The 18,762-nt window shown below is 43.4% G+C and overlaps 1 long non-coding RNA gene across 1 annotated transcript; it reads left to right on the top strand.

Moving 5' to 3' along the window:
* The first annotated feature begins 206 nt into the window (after positions 1–206).
* Positions 207–9,275, top strand: LOC136695412 (uncharacterized). Its single transcript, XR_010802285.1, has 3 exons — positions 207–299; positions 3,901–4,014; positions 7,792–9,275. It is a non-coding gene; the product is annotated as an uncharacterized lncRNA (long non-coding RNA).
* Positions 9,276–18,762: the final 9,487 nt, after the last annotated feature.

The following is an 18,762-nucleotide window of genomic DNA, read 5'->3' as shown; positions in this document are numbered from 1 at the left end:
TACCTCTGTCAGTGTTGGAGTAATCTGGGACAGGATTAAGATTAGTTTGGGGAAGATCAGAGCACTGCAGCAGGGGTTTGGAGGAAGATGATGATGGTGGTCATGTTTTCTAGAACTTGTTTTGCATCATTAGACATTAACTCTCTGTTTGTGTGTGTGTGTGTGTGTGTGTGTGTGAGGCAGGCAGCCGTGGTACTATGGCTGGGGTTTTAATCTGCCACGAGGCCAGGCTCTGTTGGACAAGTGGAACCAAATCCCAGACTCCACTGACATTCTGCTCACACACTGCCCTCCTCTGGGTAAGTAACAAACCACACACACACACACACACACACACACACACACAGGTAGTATCTAACTCAAGGCTTTTTCCTGTAATTTAGTTTTCATTGAAACACACCCTCACGCACACATTTGCTCTGAGGGTTTGGCAGATGGAGTGGCTACAGCAGGCTGCTAAAGCATGCAACGCTGAGACGCTGTTCGCAGTGCGGCAAATCCCTCTGCACACAATAAAACACACACACACACACACACACACACACACACACACACACACACACATTATGTTTATGGCAGGAGGAAGTTTCTCCATAAAGACAGCTGCAGTTTAAGACGCCCAGCTCTTGGGCTTTCACAGTATGTGACAAAGGCTTAATTCTCATGAGGTTGTGTGTGTGTGTGTGTGTGTGTGTGTGTGTGTGAGAGAGAGAGAGAGAGAGAGAGAGAGAGAGAATGTTCCTTCCTGTGTGTGTGTGTGTGTGTGTGTGTGTGTGTTCATCTGTACGTTTGCCAGCCGGCTCTAAATAAGAATCACTGCACCTCCGGAGATGTGTGTTATATATCCCCTTATATGAACATATACTGAGATGTGACAAACCAGAATGAAAGTCCTTGGCCAAAGCTGAAACCGAACTTCATTTGAATCAGCTGAACACATGGCGACAGTCACAGGGTGTCTTTACTACAGTTCCTTCAGTCTGTGCCTACGCTGACCCCAACACCTCTGACAACAGAGAAAAACATTTGGGCAAACAAGACAATGCATCCCTTTTTTAAGCAGCGCTTGTGTTTCTTTACGTACGCTTTCTTTCCTGCGTCTGCTCTTTTGCTTTATTCTGCATTGTGTGTTTTTAAATGTGTATCAGATCTGTTGACGCAGAGCCAAAACCGAGATTATACAGCGCTCCTGTAATTTCCTCACAGAAAAGACAGTGTTTCTAAAACCGTGGTACATGTAACACTAGTGGTACGTGAAGCAACAAGCAGTAGCACGCCAAATGACCTCCAAAAATGTACTACTTAATTAAGTAAGTTAGTAATAACTGAAATTCGTGTTGTAGAAAAATACAACGTGCTACGCACACACCGTAGTTGATTACGTCTGTGAGGGAAGACGGCGTTCCTCCCCTTGGTTCCAGGGAGAGAATATGATCCCCCAGCTTTTTGAGATATCCATGTAAAGAAAGCCCAGTATCAGATGTGAGCAGTTTAGATTTTATTATAAAAACAAGAAAGCAAGCTGAGACCAAGCCAGAGAAAAACTCGGGAGCCCAGAAAGACTAAATCCAGAGGCAGAAATAGAGAATTCTGTACACATGAAAACAAAATAAAACATGGCCATTCTTCACATCATTACAGCCCTAAAACAAGGTTTAACACAGCGCTGCCCCTCCTCCACCTACTACTACAAGCGCCGAGAGCTGCTGTGACCTGCTCCCGGCGCCACGCTGTTTTCACCTGGAGCCTTTTAAAGCACGTAACTGATATTACATTGACCTCTTCTCATTTTTATTTCTTTCAATGATTACTGCCCATACATTTTATATTTTCTCATAAATGTGTAATTGTGTTTAAAACATTCGCAATTAATTACTTATTATTAATTTTTAGCAATTATTTTAGATAATTTTGTGTTAAGCAAATTTCAAGTAAATAAAAAGCAACAAAAATATGCAAAAATTCAAGCCAGATTTTGCCTTATGCCCCCGGCACAGAGGAAGATCCAGAGGCCACATGTTTCTGTGGTAAAAGTCATAGGCGGTACTTGGAGGTTCTGGTTTGATAACGGGTGGTACTGCGACTAAAATGTTTGAGATCCACTGGCTTAGGATATTCAAGCATTTGTGTGTTGACCAATGCAGGACCATGCCGTTTAAAAGCTGAATGTTTATTAAAATGATTTGAAACGCTTATATAATGACACTGGAATGACTCTGAATCATGGGATCACCCGTTTATTTATTTTTATTTAAATGGATAGAAGATTTTAAAGGAAGATAAAGTCAAAAGTGTGGAAGACAAAAATCTCTCTGACTCCTCTTCATTATGAATCCTCTTTGATTTAAAAGGACAGAGCTAAAGCCATATATAAACAGGTAGAGTCAAGGAACAAACACTTACTTGCTTTTCAGAGACGGTACAGTGTTCAGCTCCTCGTGATAGATGAGATACCTAATGATGAATCAACTCCCAAGGAGTCGGATATTTGATTCCTCAGGGTCGACACAGCACCAGTTTTTAATGGCTTACTAATGGTCCTGGAGGTTGTGGGTTTGAGTCCTGCTCCGGGTGATTGTCTGTGAGGAGTGTGGTGTGTTCTCCCTGTGTCTGTGTGGGTTTCCTCCGGGTGACTGTCTGTGAGGAGTGTGGTGTGTTCTCCCTGTGTCTGTGTGGGTTTCCTCCGGGTGACTGTCTGTGAGGAGTGTGGTGTGTTCTCCCTGTGTCTGTGTGGGTTACCTCCGGGTGACTGTCTGTGAGGAGTGTGGTGTGTTGTCCCTGTGTCTGCGTGGGTTTCCTCCGGGTGACTGTCTGTGAGGAGTGTAGTGTGTTCTCCCTGTGTCTGCGTGGGTTTCCTCCGGGTGACTGTCTGTGAGGAGTGTGGTGTGTTCTCCCTGTGTCTGCGTGGGTTTCTTCCGGGTGACTGTCTGTGAGGAGTGTGGTGTGTTCTCCCTGTTTCTGCGTGGGTTTCCTCCGGGTGACTGTCTGTGAGGAGTGTGGTGTGTTCTCCCTGTGTCTGCGTGGGTTTCCTCCGGGTGACTGTCTGTGAGGAGTGTGGTGTGTTGTCCCTGTGTCTGCGTGGGTTTCCTCCGGGTGACTGTCTGTGAGGAGTGTGGTGTGTTCTCTCTGTGTCTGCATGGGTTTCCTCCAGGTGACTGTCTGTGAGGAGTGTGGTGTGTTCTCCCTGTGTCTGCGTGGGTTTCCGTCTGTGTGGAGTGTGGTGTGTTCTCCCTGTGTCTGCGTGGGTTTCCTCTGGGTGCTCTGGTTTCCTCCCACGCTCCAAAAACACACGTTGGTAGGTGGATTGGAGACTCAAAAGTGTCCGTCGGTGTGAGTGTGTGTGTGTGTCGCCCTGCGATGGACTGGCACCCTCTCCAGGGCAGGGTGTGTTTCCGTCTTGTGCCCAGTGTATCCAGGCAGGCTCCAGACAGACCAACCGCGACCTTGAACTGGATAAGTGGTTACAGACAATGAATGAATGTTTTAGCACGCATTAAACTCAACTGGACAAGCATGGTATAATTTACACATTCCTTTTCATATGTTACATCTCCTAAAAGTGGGCAAACTAAACAGTTCAAAATGGTTTAATCCTGACTGAGATTTTATCCATAGTGCTGTCCTGGTAAAATCACAGAGGATTCATTTATAAAAACTTGTAAAAATGAAATGGAGTCAGAGTCTTGCATCCCACCAAACTTACCACACACAAACCCGGAGAAAACAGAGTAAATGAAGGAACTGAAGATACACAGACCCCTGAAAGTGTCCTGTTCTTTAAACCACTGCCAGATGAACATTTGTGAGGCTGAAATGACATCCCTCCTCAACATGCACATGATAACTATCAAGGTGATACTTAAACTGATTTTGCTTTCATTAACATGTGCTTTTACACAGGTTTTCTAGACTGGGTGCCCAGGAAGATGCAGCGCGTCGGCTGCATGGAGCTCCTCAACACAGTCCAGAGAAGAGTCCAGCCCAAGCTCCATGTGTTTGGACACATTCATGAAGGTAGTGTTTATACGCCCGTCTCATAAAGAAGCAGACAGAGCCACTGCTGAGAATGAGCCGCGCAGGCGTTACGGATCTGTGATGAATAAGACATCACACAAAATGCCTCTGCTTCGCTTACACACTCTGTGAGCTCCGGAGGACTCGTGGTACCAAGAAGCTTCACCCTATTTTGGGATTAGCGGGGCAGGCCGTCTCCCTGCGGTGCTCTGAATAGGAACTAGATCACATTCAGATTCACTCTGAATAAAATTAGCACTGAAAATCACAATCGCTTTTCAGCTACGCCGAGGCGAACCGCACCAGATCTTATTTGTTAATTTGGTTTGAGGTTTACTTTCATGAAAGGGATTTTGTAGTTGTTTTTGCAGCTGTGATCCGAGGGGTGTCCAAAATAGATTTGTTTTCATCTCCTATTATTACAGAGAGTCATAAAGTGATAGGGTAATCTGAAGGGAGGATTGTGGATCAATCTGATTGTGATTTTGTGCACTCTTCCCTGCGCTGAGTTTATACAGAAGTCTGTTTATTGAAATTAAAGGGAGATTAGAGAATTCTCAATTAGCTGACACACGTGAACCCTGGATATAATTTATTTCTCTCTCATCTCTCATCATGAGGACCATCAGAATTCCACTGCTTTTATTTTCCTTTACTTTATACATGGGCTTCCACTCAGATGCATTCATCTGTGTGAAAGATGAAGCTTATCAAACCATGCATTCACAGAGCCAAGTGATGTCTACACAGTGTGTGGCCTTGTGGATTTGTCTTTTGACACAACACGCGTGAGTCCTTGATGATTCTGTATAAAGGCGTGATTACCCAATGTTACAGTCACTGTCTCTTCCGTTCTGCATCATGATATGGACCAAACGTCACTGCCAGTAACTGCATGTAATTAAATATTCAGCAGTGCTCAGTGAATATTCAACTGTGATTTTAGAAATAATTCATTTAGTTGGTAATTCATTTGTCTGAACATCTCAGGACTGGTTGCAGCAGTGGGTCCCAGATCGTTTCTGCAGTGCCCACGTTTTGTAGATGAGAATAACTCATGCTCTTTTCCTTCTAAACTCAACAGAAATTGGTTTTAAACGTCACAATTCATACAAATCTACCGCTTATAATTTAACAAAACAATAAATAACAGGACAAATCACCTTTAAAGTGGAAATTATTACTAGTGACATGCGTTAAATATACAGTGGAACCTCTACTTACGAACTTGATCCGTTCCGTGACCCGGTTCGTAAGTGGAAAAGTTTGTTTCTCGAGTCAGTTTTCCACATTTAAAATGATGCAAAAACAATTAATGTGTTCCAGCCCCCGCCCTGAAAGTCACCCTTTTTGCACTGATATGTGTTTACAACACTCTCAAATTAGTAAAAAAATACATGTAGCGTTACTAAAAATAAAAGAAATACAGTGGAAACAGTAATAAAAAAGAAATAATAAAGTTGTAAGTGGTTACACATCGCTACCTTGAAGACGTGACGACTGGCTGGAGGAGTAACACAGGCACTGGCTGTATGACGGGAGGTGGGAGGGGGGGTGAATGTGGGGAGACGAAGCGTAGATACGGATTAACTTAGCACGAATTTCAATGTCTGCTATTTACACTAATGCTAAATTGCTAAAGCTACAATGTGCTAATCTTAAAAGTTCACTCAAGTCTGGGGGGCGCTGGGAGACTCGCCGATTGGGGTCAGTGGACATTTCCAGCCGCCGGCTTCTAGAGTTTCTAGAGTCGTGGTTTGTTGGTGGAGGCAAAAAATATTCAAATGCCCGGTTCGTATCTTGGAAAGTTTGTTAGTAGAGGTTCCACTGTACATCTCACAGTCAAAGTGACTTACACTTTCTATCCAAAACTGACCAGGTGCCCTCTTTAACAGGTGGATTCAGTTGTATTCACTCATTTCTAAGCTCACAGTACTCTGTATTTGAGATGAGTCGAAGTGGTCCAGAACAAACCCCCCCCCCTCCCCCCCACCTCCCGACATTAGAACATAATTTCAGTAACGAAGCAATTAAACCTGTGGCTGAATGCCATCTGAACCTCACAGCACACTTCCAACATTAACCTTTCCTGAACTATAGAGTTCTCTCATATTCCTTGACTTTCGTAGATGTGTGTTTTGGAAATTTTGAAATGTGCACTGTACATTACAGTTGTAATATGTTTGTGTTTTATTGTTTACAAAAATTAGTCATATAAATAATGTTTAAAGCCTTTTTTTGTAATAATGATATATTATATATTTATTGTATAATTGTAATTCAAACAGTCTCAAGTAAAGTAAAGTGGATTGCATTGTCATTCCAACCACACACAGTTTACAGCACCCAGTGAAAAGAAACAGCATTCCTTCAGGGCAAAGGTGCTCCATGAAACAACTCACACAGACAATGCAGAGTGCACAAGTGCAAACATGTGCCTCAGCACTCTTTTGTCATTTTGTGGTGACTGTTGTGTCATATTAAAACTGACATTTATCATTGTATTCAGCAAAAAAGAACCTAAAAACGAAGCAGAGTGAAGAGTTTATTGGGCGCTGTGTTCATTCTGAGCTCCATCAGGAAAAAGCTGCAGAAGACTGTAATGGGTTTGTTCTGTTCTTGGGGACAATACTGCGTCCGAAAATATGTGTGAGTTTGGGTTCAGACGAGTTACAGATGGGGGTTTGATGTTAGCGACTGTGAAAGTAGTGAATTAATACTTAATATTTGGGGGAGTTTATTTGAAATAAATTGATAATTGCCATTTTTAAAAGGAACATCTATGATTGTGGGTTAACGCAGTTCTAAGCCTGTGTCTTTTAAGGTGGAATAGTGTGTTTAAGGGACAATAACGACTGCTGTTTGTAGGCGGCTGAAGAGTAACTCGTCTGTAAGTTTTTATTCACTGTTTGAATCACCACAGAAACTCATTTGTTTAGTTTAGGTGTTTAGTTTTGTAGCACTGTCAGTAATGCACTTTGCCGTCTCCGAGTTTGGAGACATTTCCACCTTAAGTGATCTGAAACTTCATAAAATAAGTCAATATTAACCCCCAAAGGAAGCAGGAACAGAGCAATATCCTCATTTTGGTTTGTGCTTTTCGAGTTCTCTCAGTTGTCTAAAACAACTCCAGATGCCTCTGCCATGAGCAGAGAGAGAGAGAGAGAGAGAGCAGGAAGAAGAGAGAGAGAGTGCAGGAAGGAGAGAAAGAGAGAGCAGGAAGGAGAGAGAGAGCAGGAAGGAGAGAGAGAGAGAGCAGGAAGGAGAGAGAGAGAGAGCAGGAAGGAGAGAGAGAGAGCAGGAAGGAGAGAGAGAGAGAGAGAGAGAGAGAGAGAGAGCAGGAAGGAGAGAGAGAGAGCAGGAAGGAGAGAGAGAGAGAGCAGGAAAGAGAGAGAGAGAGAGAGAGAGAGAGAGCAGGAAGGAGAGAGAGAGAGAGAGAGAGAGAGAGAGAGAGAGAGAGAGAGAGAGAGAGAGAGAGAGAGAGAATGCCTAGCATAGAGCCAGTTTGTTCTTTAGTCATTAACAAACACTGCAACAGAGCAGCAAATGTTGTGGAAACATCGCCTGAATTTTATAAAAATCGTTTTTCGATTTACGGTCGTGAAATTTTCTTTTAATACATCAGTTACAATCTAATGACAAAAGAGAATGTTTGAACCTTCAATTACAATCATACGTTACACAGAAACACTTTAAAACCTGTTTGTACATGTGATATGTATCAGGCATGTGCTCATGTCTCCTGTCAAAACCTGTTGTCACGTGTGTGTTTATCAGGTTACGGGATGATGACGGACGGAACCACAACGTTTATCAATGCCTCTGCGTGTACAGTCAACTTCCAGCCAATGAACTCCCCCATGGTCTTCGATCTGCCCAACCCCAGGAGCTCATGATTGAACTCGGCGCCTCCGTGCGGCCCATCTCCGATCAGAGCCCCTCCCTGAGGGTCCCTGGGTGCTCTGTTGTGTATGTGTATATAAAGCAGACGAGCAAGACTGCGCTTTAGACGTCTTCATGGAGACTTTCATCCATCTCATGCCATGTCCTGTCCTCAAATCGTGACTCTGCCACTGCCCTCGTTCAAAGGCATCGTCCCCATTTTCTAATTGGTCCTCACGCTTCCATTGCACTTGAAATGTTGTGACAATCCCCTCCGTTCATGGTGGTCACTCGGTGGACACCCGTGGGATCCTGGAGGGTGGGGGGAGTGGTGGCAAATTTGGACTCTCCTCCTCATTTAATGCTGAGAGAAGCATAGACTTCAACTCTTGAACCTGGAAAGCCTCAAAGGACCTTAGACTTCATAAAGAATAAAACAACCTCCTCCTCCTTGAAGGTCTCGATCGGAGGAAGCGAGCATAGCCAGCCTTCGTGCTTTTCTTTTTTTCCTTCTCACCTGATCCAGTGCCATGCTGTGAAGAAGGTTCATTCAGGGTTTCCCTCGTCTCTTACTCCTCTTCTTTCCCCAGATGGATCAGCAGAAAAGCCCATGTCTGTCTCATGCAGCGTTCGGGGGAAAAGTCTGACACTGGAAGTGTAATGTACAAACCTCGATGTGGAAAAAAATATACTTCAACAACCTCCTCTTTTTTTATGATTCCTTTATTGCATTTTACTGTAAACATGTTTGTTGTGCGTGAGCTCGTAGCAGGGAGTCCCTTACTGAAGCATTAACCTTCTCCAGGCTTTTTGTCAGATATTTAATTTTTTTAAGCACTTCAGTTCTCGCCTGAAAATCAAAGACATGCTCAGAGAACACTAACGAGAATACATCGCACTTTGATCTTCAATGTTTGCCAACTCTAATTTTTACCATCGTTCCCGGGTGTCATTTACTGTCCTGTGTTTCACAACGGCTCTGAACGACGGCGCTATGCCTAATGCTCATGGTTACAGTCACAATGAAAATACCGGGTCCTTTCATTCACTCCTTTCAGATGGATGAATGACTGAATGAATCAGAGCTTGGCAGGTAGGCGTTAATGTTTGTGTGTGTGAGTGTGAGAGAGATTGTGAGTGTGTGTGCATCCGACTCAAAAGCTCTTCTTTAAAGGAACACTCCAGCGTTTCCTTTTTTCAGACTCATCTCCTCTGCATCTGTAGCACGAATTCACTGTCCACGGAGCGGGATCTTGATGCATTTCCTTTTAGAAAAGAATATAAAACAAGACTCAAAACACACGTCTAATAGAAGCCATGGATGGGGCAGTTGCTGAGATGTGTCATTGAACATTTATGAAAGGCTTGAGCTTGTGTAGTACTCCACTCTTTACAGGTGTTTTACAGTAAATGTTTATATGGAACTGTGCAAAATCTTAGACACAAAATAATTCATCTTCTCAATAAGCATGGTTCTTGTAGATGATTTTACATAATTACCATAAATATAGAAACGTAAATACACTAAAAGTAAAAGGATTTTTTTTTTCTAAAAAGTAGTAGCGAGTGAAGAATAGAGTGTGTTTCCAGATGTTTCTCCTGATCATATGGGTTTGTTCAATCTACAGCACACTGAATAACACTGGACTGTCACCAGGAGAGATGTAGAAAGGGTTAAACCCACACACAATGATCACACCCTATATAATCAAACATTAGGGTTTGTTTATTTGTGTTTGGTTTGAGCAAATAAACTCAGACGGCACGGATAACAGCTTCTGAAATCTCCTTTTCTCAGGTGCCTACAATTTTGCACAGTGCTGTAAAAATCTGTATAATTTGCCTTTCCAGAGAAACCCATTTATTATAAACACCTGGAACTGCTGTTCCTACTGTGGTGCTCCAGGTTGTAATAGGTTTATAAGAATGAGCAATTATTATTATAATAATCTGTATGTCCAGCAGTTTTTGGGATGCTTAATGTGCACCCATCACTGGCAGGTGCCCACAAAGTTTAGGGGACATTCTTGAGCAGCCAAACCTGAGCTCATGCCAGTGCACATATAATTGAAGTTATATAATAACAAACTCGGGAGTAGGACTGCACCTGAACTCCACCCCTCAGCCGTATAAAAACCCTGCAAACTCATGTCATTTTTGTGTCGGACAAACTCACTCCCAACTCCACCACTTCACCTTTTCTCTTGTATTCATCTGTTCAACGAGGGGGGGTTCGCTTTACACACGTTCAGAACTCCTGCCCAAAAACATACCTGAGCTCATTCCAGTGCACATATAATTGAAGTTATATAATCACAAACCTGGGAGTAGGACTGCACCTGAACTCCACCCCTCAGCCCTATATATACCCTCTCCAACTCCCAACTCCACCCCTTCACCCTTTCTCTTGTATTCATCTGTTCAACAAGGGGGGGTTGGTTTTACACACATTCAGAACTCCTGCCCAAAAACATACCTGAGCTCACCTCCCTGTTTCAGCTTTCAGGGCCATGGTCCATACCCTAAATCCAGGCTAAATACAGAACGGTATTAATCCCTACGGTACTGAGCCGTGGAGCAGCTCAACTGGGTTCTTTTGAGTGGAGCTCCATCCAGGATTTTTATGATACGTAGAAGTGATCATCCAACCCCAGGCCCTGAGCTCAGTAATGCTCTTGTGGCTGATTCGCACAGAAAGGCTCCAGCATGTGGTGTGACGCCTTCGTCAGAACTGTTACAACAACAAAGAGAGGAGAAGTACCAAATAATTCCCCTGATTTATCAGGTGTACAACTACGTTTTAAAGCCTTTATTGTGTAACATATAACTCCCATTTAAACATTGCCCTGCTCTTTGATCATTTTATGGTTAACTGGTGTGTGGTGTTCATCTCAGTCACCCAAAAATAACCTAAAAAAATGTAGTGGAAAAAGCGCTGCAGACGACTGTGAAGGATTTGTTCTGTGGGTTTTGCGTTGGAGGGTTTAAAGATGGAGATATCGATGTAGTGCTGGTGACTGCAGAGTAATGTTACGTCATGTTTTGCTTCACTTTTAAATAAAATGAAAATTGTCATTTTCAATACTACGCATTTAAACTGCTTTAAAACATATTTATACACCTGATACACTGAAGCCACATCAGTGCACATCTCAGTATTTAAAGCTGTCTCACCCCTCTGTTGGTGTGTTACAGTCAGACCCTGTGCCCGACTACTTTTGTTATACACAAGTCATGTGTCTGCTCTTCTGTAAGTGGAGAGAAAGTCTGTGGTGAAGGAGGACAGCTAAAACACACACACACACACACACACACACACACACACGACAGAGGGATGCAAGGAGAGATAGAGGGAGAAAAGAGGAGTGTTTGGTCAAAGATGTGTTGGATGTGACGTGCTAAAGTCTAAAGTCTCATCTCATGTTGTTGCCTTATTTAACGCCACTTGTGTTTGTTTTGTTTACATTTGTCTGAGGGTCTCTGCGCTTTTGTTTCTACCCTCCGTGGGTCTTTCCCTGCTCCGTTGTTTTTAATCTGCTGTGTTTGAGTCTGTTCTTTGCGGCATGCTAAATTCTGAAACCAGAGGTTCTGAGATTCGTGAGACAATCTTTTGTGTTGTGTAACATTTGTGCTGAAGATTTCCCATAGATTGTTTTCCTTTCCTTTTGTTCGACATAATTCTTTTTTTTTACAGACGTTCAGGCACGGATGAAACATTGTGAAAAGGGTTAACCTCCCGAGGAACACGCCTTTCACTGAATCCAAATCTTTTTTTTTTTCTTTTTGTTCTCTGAAAGATCATTTACGCAAATTAAATAAAATCTTATCCGTGCCACTGGCTCCTGCGTCTTCTCTTTCCCTCCCTTTTCTCCTTTCATGTCTTTCTCGCAGTCCTGCCCTGTGTGAGACGAGTGGATTGAAACTTTATCACTGCTCCGCTTTTGTTGTAATCAAAGGGATCTGAATTTCATATCAATTATCCGAATGTGGCTAAAACCTAATTTACATGGGTAGAAAAAAAAAATCATATTCTCTCTTTCATTCAGTCGCCTCACTCTTCCACTCTTGTGCACATCCTAATGAAATCCTTCGTTCAAATAATTACATGAGTAATCCTGCGGGATGGAGTGTAATTTATTCTGGGCTAGCTTTTACTACGCTATTAAAGACAGCTCTCTCCCCTCTCCCCTTCCCTGCATTGTACCCCTGTCTTTCTGCCTCTTTCTCTCCTCACCTCTGCTTCTAACGGGGGGTGGGCTTCTGTCTGTTTTGCCGTTTCTTGTTCATTTCTTTTACAGCAACTCATTTCATACCTTTTTCCATTCTCCTGTACTCAGCACTCTGGAATAAGCACCTGTTTCTCTCTCTCTGTCTCTGAATGCTCAACTGTCACCTGCTGTCATCTCTCTCTCTCACACACACACACGTATACACACATATATATATACACACACACTCACACAGGGAAAACACTTTGCATCTCTGCGTCAGGCGTTTCATATCTTCAGATCTGAACAGGGGCCCGGTTTCCTGCACGTGAGCGGTGTTAAACGTTCCCCAGCTGGCTGCCTGCTTCGTTATGACTCCAGAACAATGGACTGATGCTGTGGAGCAAATGTGCAGCGCTAGAAACACTGACACAAACGCAGGAGGCCAGTGAGCAGGCACAACAATACACACTGATTACTGTCCTACTGCATGTGCCTTTGTTGCAGACATAGCTGCACTGAGAGTCATTAATGTGTGTGTGTGTGTCTGACACTCACATATCATTGCTGTCTAAAGAAAAACACGTATTTACATTTATAGTTTACTACACCATTTGTAGCTGATTGTTTCCTGATGAATGAACCAATAGAAATGCTCCAAAATTACTCTGAATGACTTCCATTCAAAGTTAAGGAGGATGTTCCTTCTCCTGTAAAGTTACTGATTCATGTTTTTCCTCTGGACAGTGAGAATATGCGTGTGTTTGACTGATTCCGTTAGAAGGATACACACTCACCGATGAATCCCCTGATGTCGAAATCACAGTCTGAATTGTCCAAATCTGTCGGCTGCAGTTTTTATTACATTTCACATCATTCAGAACTTAAGTGTTTATTGAATAAGCTCGACGGGCTTTGTGTTCTGTCCATGACAAAAATACATTCAGCCTCAAGCCTGAAAGATGTGGTGGAGTGCATAGTGGATAACACCCTCCCCCAAAGATAAGCACACTGTACTACACCAATTAGTCCTTTAGGAAAGACCCCTAGTGTTACGTTCTCATCTGTAGCAATCAGGAAAGGCTAGTGGTTGCTGTTAAATGTGTTGGTCTTAATGGGTCTGGCCTTTGGTAGTTCGTATCTTTAGTGTTGTCTTTAACTTTAGGTGAACAGTAAAATGTTCAAGGCGACACTATGTAATGTTTATACCTTACAATTATAGCTTCCAAGTCATTGTGATGCCTCTCCGAGCTGTTGTTGCTATTCCAGGCTCAGCACTACAGAAAATGCACTATGTAACTTCCGGAGGCAGGCAGGGACATGTGGAGTTTTGCTCTGGCATGATGTTGGGGCTACCGGGACGAGTAACTTTTGGAAAGGTGGCCGTGTAGCATTCACGCTGTCCTCATGTCGCTCGTAAGTCTCCTACTTCTCAAATGTGTCTCCTGAGATAGACCTCAAGGCTCATACGTGTCTCATCTTGAGTTTTAGTCACAAAATGCCACCAGATCTCCTTTATCTACTTTATCTCTCTCTCTCTTTTTTGTCTCATTATTTTTCTCCTAAGGAATTTTAGGAGAATCTCTATTATGTTTCCTGAGCCATTACAGAGCAACCTATGAGCAAATGGCTTGAGCCCAGAAAGCTAAAGTTCTCCAGCTCTAATACACAGCCTGAAAGAAGAGTGTTCATGAAAGATACCTCTGGTTGGATGTTTCTGAACTGATAACGCATGCTCCTTGTTCAGATGTCAAGGCTGTCTCATCATAACTAAACTTAACATCAGCACTCATCGTTAATAACGTTCTTAATAAAGTTATTTGCAGTGAGCTCGGTCAGGCAGGTTCAAAAGTAAGACCATGCAGACACATACCCACCCATAATGACTGCTGGGAAGCATTATCAGTTATTGCGAAGAGAAATGTCCTACAGCAAGGCACAATCACGTCCATCTAGCTCGCCCATTATCATGTAAGATATTATCACCATGACAACGCCTCAGAGCATGGAGAAAGATGACAAGCAGAAAGTTCACACTGCCTTATCCAGAACAAAAGACAAAAGAGTTTTTCTGGCGCAAAGCTGCATTGTATTAGCAGTGACATGTTTTATTAATAGTGGATAGAGTCAATAAAATAGTGGGCTCTCTTTTGTTTATGCGCCTGACTGTCTTTGTCTGGGCATTTGGACATTGCTGCTCGGGATATGGTGCAGATTGTGTCTTGGGTGGATTTTGGAAGGTGGCAGATTTCGTGCGGGTTGCCAGGTTTAGCCTCACCCACCCACTTTTAACATGGCTCAGGGCGCTATGGAGTTACTCCGTGGGGAGTCATGCTAAACCAGCCCCACTCTTTGTTCAGGGATGGCTCTCGGTCTTTGCCAAAACGAAGAAATCTCCCAGTTCTGTCATCAGCAGAGTGTCAGAACAGAGCCTCAGGGTGGGAGGTCCCTGCTGAGTTTTTACCCAATCTGGCGGCCGCCTCTCCTTCCTACTCCCGGATTTTACTTGAGCGCAGAGCTTCATTCAGTCATCGACAGTGTAGAGAAAGGAGCCATTTTCTAGCCGTCCTCTGTGGACGTACTGATGCTGCTTTCACTTGTAAGACTTCCAAATTGTGCTCTATTCAGGATCCCCATATGCCTCTAGCTGAATTGGAATTACAGTCGCCTTCGCGTCTAAATCTGGTGTAAATCGACTTTTATTGGTAAAACTATATAACAGCGTTCCCTTCAGGTTGAATGGTGGGCCCACGGCTAAGCAGAGGAAGCCACAGACGTTGTTTTTTTACGAGGCGTGGTTAAAGGTGTGTTCGCTAAGCCGTGCCGAAATTAAACAACTGTTTGTCTGTAATAATGTTTGCACTGAATCGTGGTTTGCGGGAGCTGTGGTTGTTGATCGTCCTGTTGAACAGCTGCCTCTAGAATGAAGACAAAATGACAAAGGAAATCTGGACATCGTCCACTCTTTCCTCGATCATCCGTCTTACTTCAGGGCAAGCAGCTCAGACACTCAAGGATATGGAGAGTACCGAACCTATGAAAGCCTTCAGGCTGTTACACTGCATGGCCAGCAGTATTCGGACTCCCTTTTAATTGAAGGATTTGGCAATTTCAGTCATATCCATTGTTTAGGAGACATTTGGGAGATCCAGTACTCGTGAAAACTGCTTGTATCATCGTTGCACAGCAGTACAACAGAACTTCTCTGCATTTAACCCATCCACAACAGTAATCGCACACACACACTAGGGGTTAGGGGCAGTTAACACCAACCAAGAGTGGTGAGAAGCTACCTTGGGGACTGGGGAGCTTCATATGTAGATGTTGAGGGAGGAGACAATGCTTTTCCTGTTCTCTTCCTGTCTCAATTTACCCTGCTGGTCCTTGGGATGAAAATTTTTGCTCTTCTTGGGCTGCCCTTATTGCTCAACCAAATGAGAGCATCTAGGAGCAACAATGACTCAGTTGCAGATTTCTAAGTCACAAACATGTACAGAAACCTGTCCTTGGTTACAACATTCACTAACAAGCTCCAGACTGCCTCTCATAGCCCTTTTCCAAGAATGTGGAATGTGTTCGGTTCCCATTTGCAAAACTAATTTGGAATCGTTCAATGCATTTCCACCAACATCAATTGGTTCCCAAACCAGGAAAGTTTCTTCCCATGGTTCCCAGCTGGAACCAAAGAGTAGTCGGTTCTTCCGCATGAACCGTGTCCGTGTCTGGGAGCATGTCCAGCTAAAGAAGCTCCAGAAAGAGCTCAGCCTTTAATAATCATTTAAAAAGTGTTATATTGTCCTCGATGATGTTTTGACTAACAGACCAGACACTTTAAGTTCTGAAAGTGGAAAATAGGAAATGGCCCGTTATCTGATTTGGAAAGGATATAAAAGGAGATAAATACAGGAAACCGCTTCATCTTTATGATTTCTGAGGCTGTAGTCATTTCAACTGGAGGTGCATTGTTCTCACTGTTCAGAAGGATGGTTCTGGAACCCTGAAATACACAAACTTTAACAGACAGAATCATGTATCAGGATCTGACACCACTATATACAGCGGAAACACCATGATTTACTTTTGCTCTTTCGGATCACTTAAGGTGGAAATGTCTTGGGAGATGGCTAACTGCATTACAGACAATGCTACAAAACTAAACAACTCGAGTTACAGATGAGTTTCTGTGCTAATTCAAATAGTGAAGAAAAACGTACACAAGTTACACTTCAGCAGTATTTATTTCCCTTCAAACACACCATTTCACCTTAAAGGATGCGGAGCTTCTGGATGTAAACAACCAGAGAGAATTGCATTTCCCCACAATCGTAGACCTTCACTTTATTAAAAATGGACATGGTTTAGGAATGACTTCCAGATACACGTTCCTACTCCCGGTGTCGCGTCACAGCACTGTGTCTCCACACATTTGAGCTTTGTGTCACAGCTCCACAGGCAGATGGGATCTGCCTGACGTTGTCTGAAACAACACCAGAAGTGTCTGTGATTTGCATTTCAGGAGAAGACTTATGTATTGTTATAGTGTGTTCTCCCATATGAGTTGTTTACAAAGCATAGGGTCCCATTTTGCTGCTGAAGTCTCACATCAGAAACTGTCTGGATGCTGCCTGAACTGAGACAGTCAGAGCGCTGTTGAAGCAGAGCATTCTCAGCACGAGGCAAGATCCCTCCTTGGCCTTTGTTTAGTCTCATGTATCATGAGAGTACAACTCCTAGAAGAGACACAGTGACTTCTCTGAGTCAGAGTATCTCCCAGTTTTATCTGGAGAGGACTAGGGGGAGTTCAGCTGAGTGCCAGGGGGCATAAGACCGTATGGTACCATCCTTGGCACCCAACCTTTGTGCTGTACCCAGTTACAGTATGTTCTCTGCAAGCTTAGTACAGTCCTCAACGGAAATGAAATGTGGAGCACAGATCAATTTCCTGGCAAGAGCCCAGCCCTTGTGGAAGCTTTGGTTGTGTAGCCATGGCTACCCCCAGCAAAGGCAGGAGTCAGCCAAAATGGCTCTGCCCCATGGTCAAGCTGAAGGCTGAAGAGTGGACAGATTTTCCTAAAAGGACTTTCTGCCCAGTCCTCATTAATAACAATGACATATTTGATTGTTACTCCAGACAGTCCTGTAAATATTGTTGTTGGCTGACCCTGGAGCAGTGTATGGCATGACCACCAGATGCTCTCTGTACTCCTGGGATTTGGTGCTTGTTTGGAGTCCATCCAAAGTGCTCCATTTGAACCACTGGATGGGACTGACCCTCAAGTCTCTTTCCATCATGGCTGCATTTCTCTTAGCACCAACCTCAGTCGAGTGTGTTGGCGATCTGCATGAACTGTGAGTTCACCAGACATTCACACACTCTTCAGCTTCTCTTTGGTTTGCATCAGGAACTTTGGTTTGCACGGGAACTTATACTCTGAGTATACAGTCATTTTTATTAGCTTATAAGCAGGACACAGCCAACGAGCAAATACAGTAAGCTCTTGCTGTGCCTCACAAGCTCTTCCAAATTAAAAACCATCGCAGAAGGCTAAATGACATCTATATAAAGCTTTTATGACAGGTTTTGTAAACTACATAAATATATATAAAGGCTTATTCAAACTAGCAACAGTGGTCAAAACACTACAAGGGTGAATCTGATTTGAGCAGCTTTTACGACCAAGGATGATGTTTGGAATACAACTTTACTTATGTTAATGTAGGTCTGCCTCAGATTTTATTAAAGGCTTATGACCCACAATGAAGTGTTACTGAAAATACTCTCAGCATCACATATATAAGCATCACTTTGGGGAAAATGATACCATGTATTTATGGTGTACCCCAGGGTACTGCTTTAAGCCCACTTTTTTTTAATTGTACATGGTACCATTACTTTCCAATATTTAATCTGCAGCTTCACTAAAATTGTGCTTCATTTAAGGAAGGTGGAGGTGGCAATTTTTTTGTTTTGTTTTAATTCAGGGTAAATTTCCCCATCATTTGCCTGCCCTCCAGTCTGTGTGTGCTGGAAAAAGGTCCGGTGTTTGTACGCAGCCCTGGCTCGGCAAATGGGAAACAAACTAAGTGTCTGAAATGGCTCAGTAGCTCTCTCCCCTCGACTGAGAACGGGGATTACACACTTTAAAGTGTTCAGAAAGGTGAAGTCACTATTGATCAGATTACATGTTTTATTGAGTTTCAGTTAAAATAAGTTAACACAACCTCTACAAAATAACCAATAGGTTTTATGTACAATTGCTATTTATTTGCTATTTAATTGCTAAACTTGCATCTCCATTTAATCCAGTTCAGGGTTGTGGTGGCAACAGGGTGAGTAAAGAAGCCCGCTCAGAAATCTCCTGCTGCTTTCTGTAGCTCCTCTTGGGGGTCCCCAAGCACTCCCAAGCCAGCCGGGAGATATGATCCCTCCAGCAGGTCCTGGGTCTGCTCCGGGGCCTCCTGACAGTTGGCCATGCCTGGTATACCTCCAGTGGGAGATGTCTAGGGGGCTTTCCCCAACAGATGCTCAAACCACGTCTAATGTCTCCTCTCAATGTGATGGAATAGTGGCTCTGCTCATCTCCTGGACCACAGAACTCCTCACCCGATAATGGAGAGTGAGCCCAGCAACCCGCCAGAGAAAACTGTCAGTTCATTC

The sequence above is a fragment of the Hoplias malabaricus genome, chromosome 4 (genome assembly GCF_029633855.1).
Source record: "Hoplias malabaricus isolate fHopMal1 chromosome 4, fHopMal1.hap1, whole genome shotgun sequence".
NCBI classification, from domain to species: domain Eukaryota; kingdom Metazoa; phylum Chordata; class Actinopteri; order Characiformes; family Erythrinidae; genus Hoplias; species Hoplias malabaricus.
This window is presented reverse-complemented; position numbering and strand designations above follow the sequence as displayed.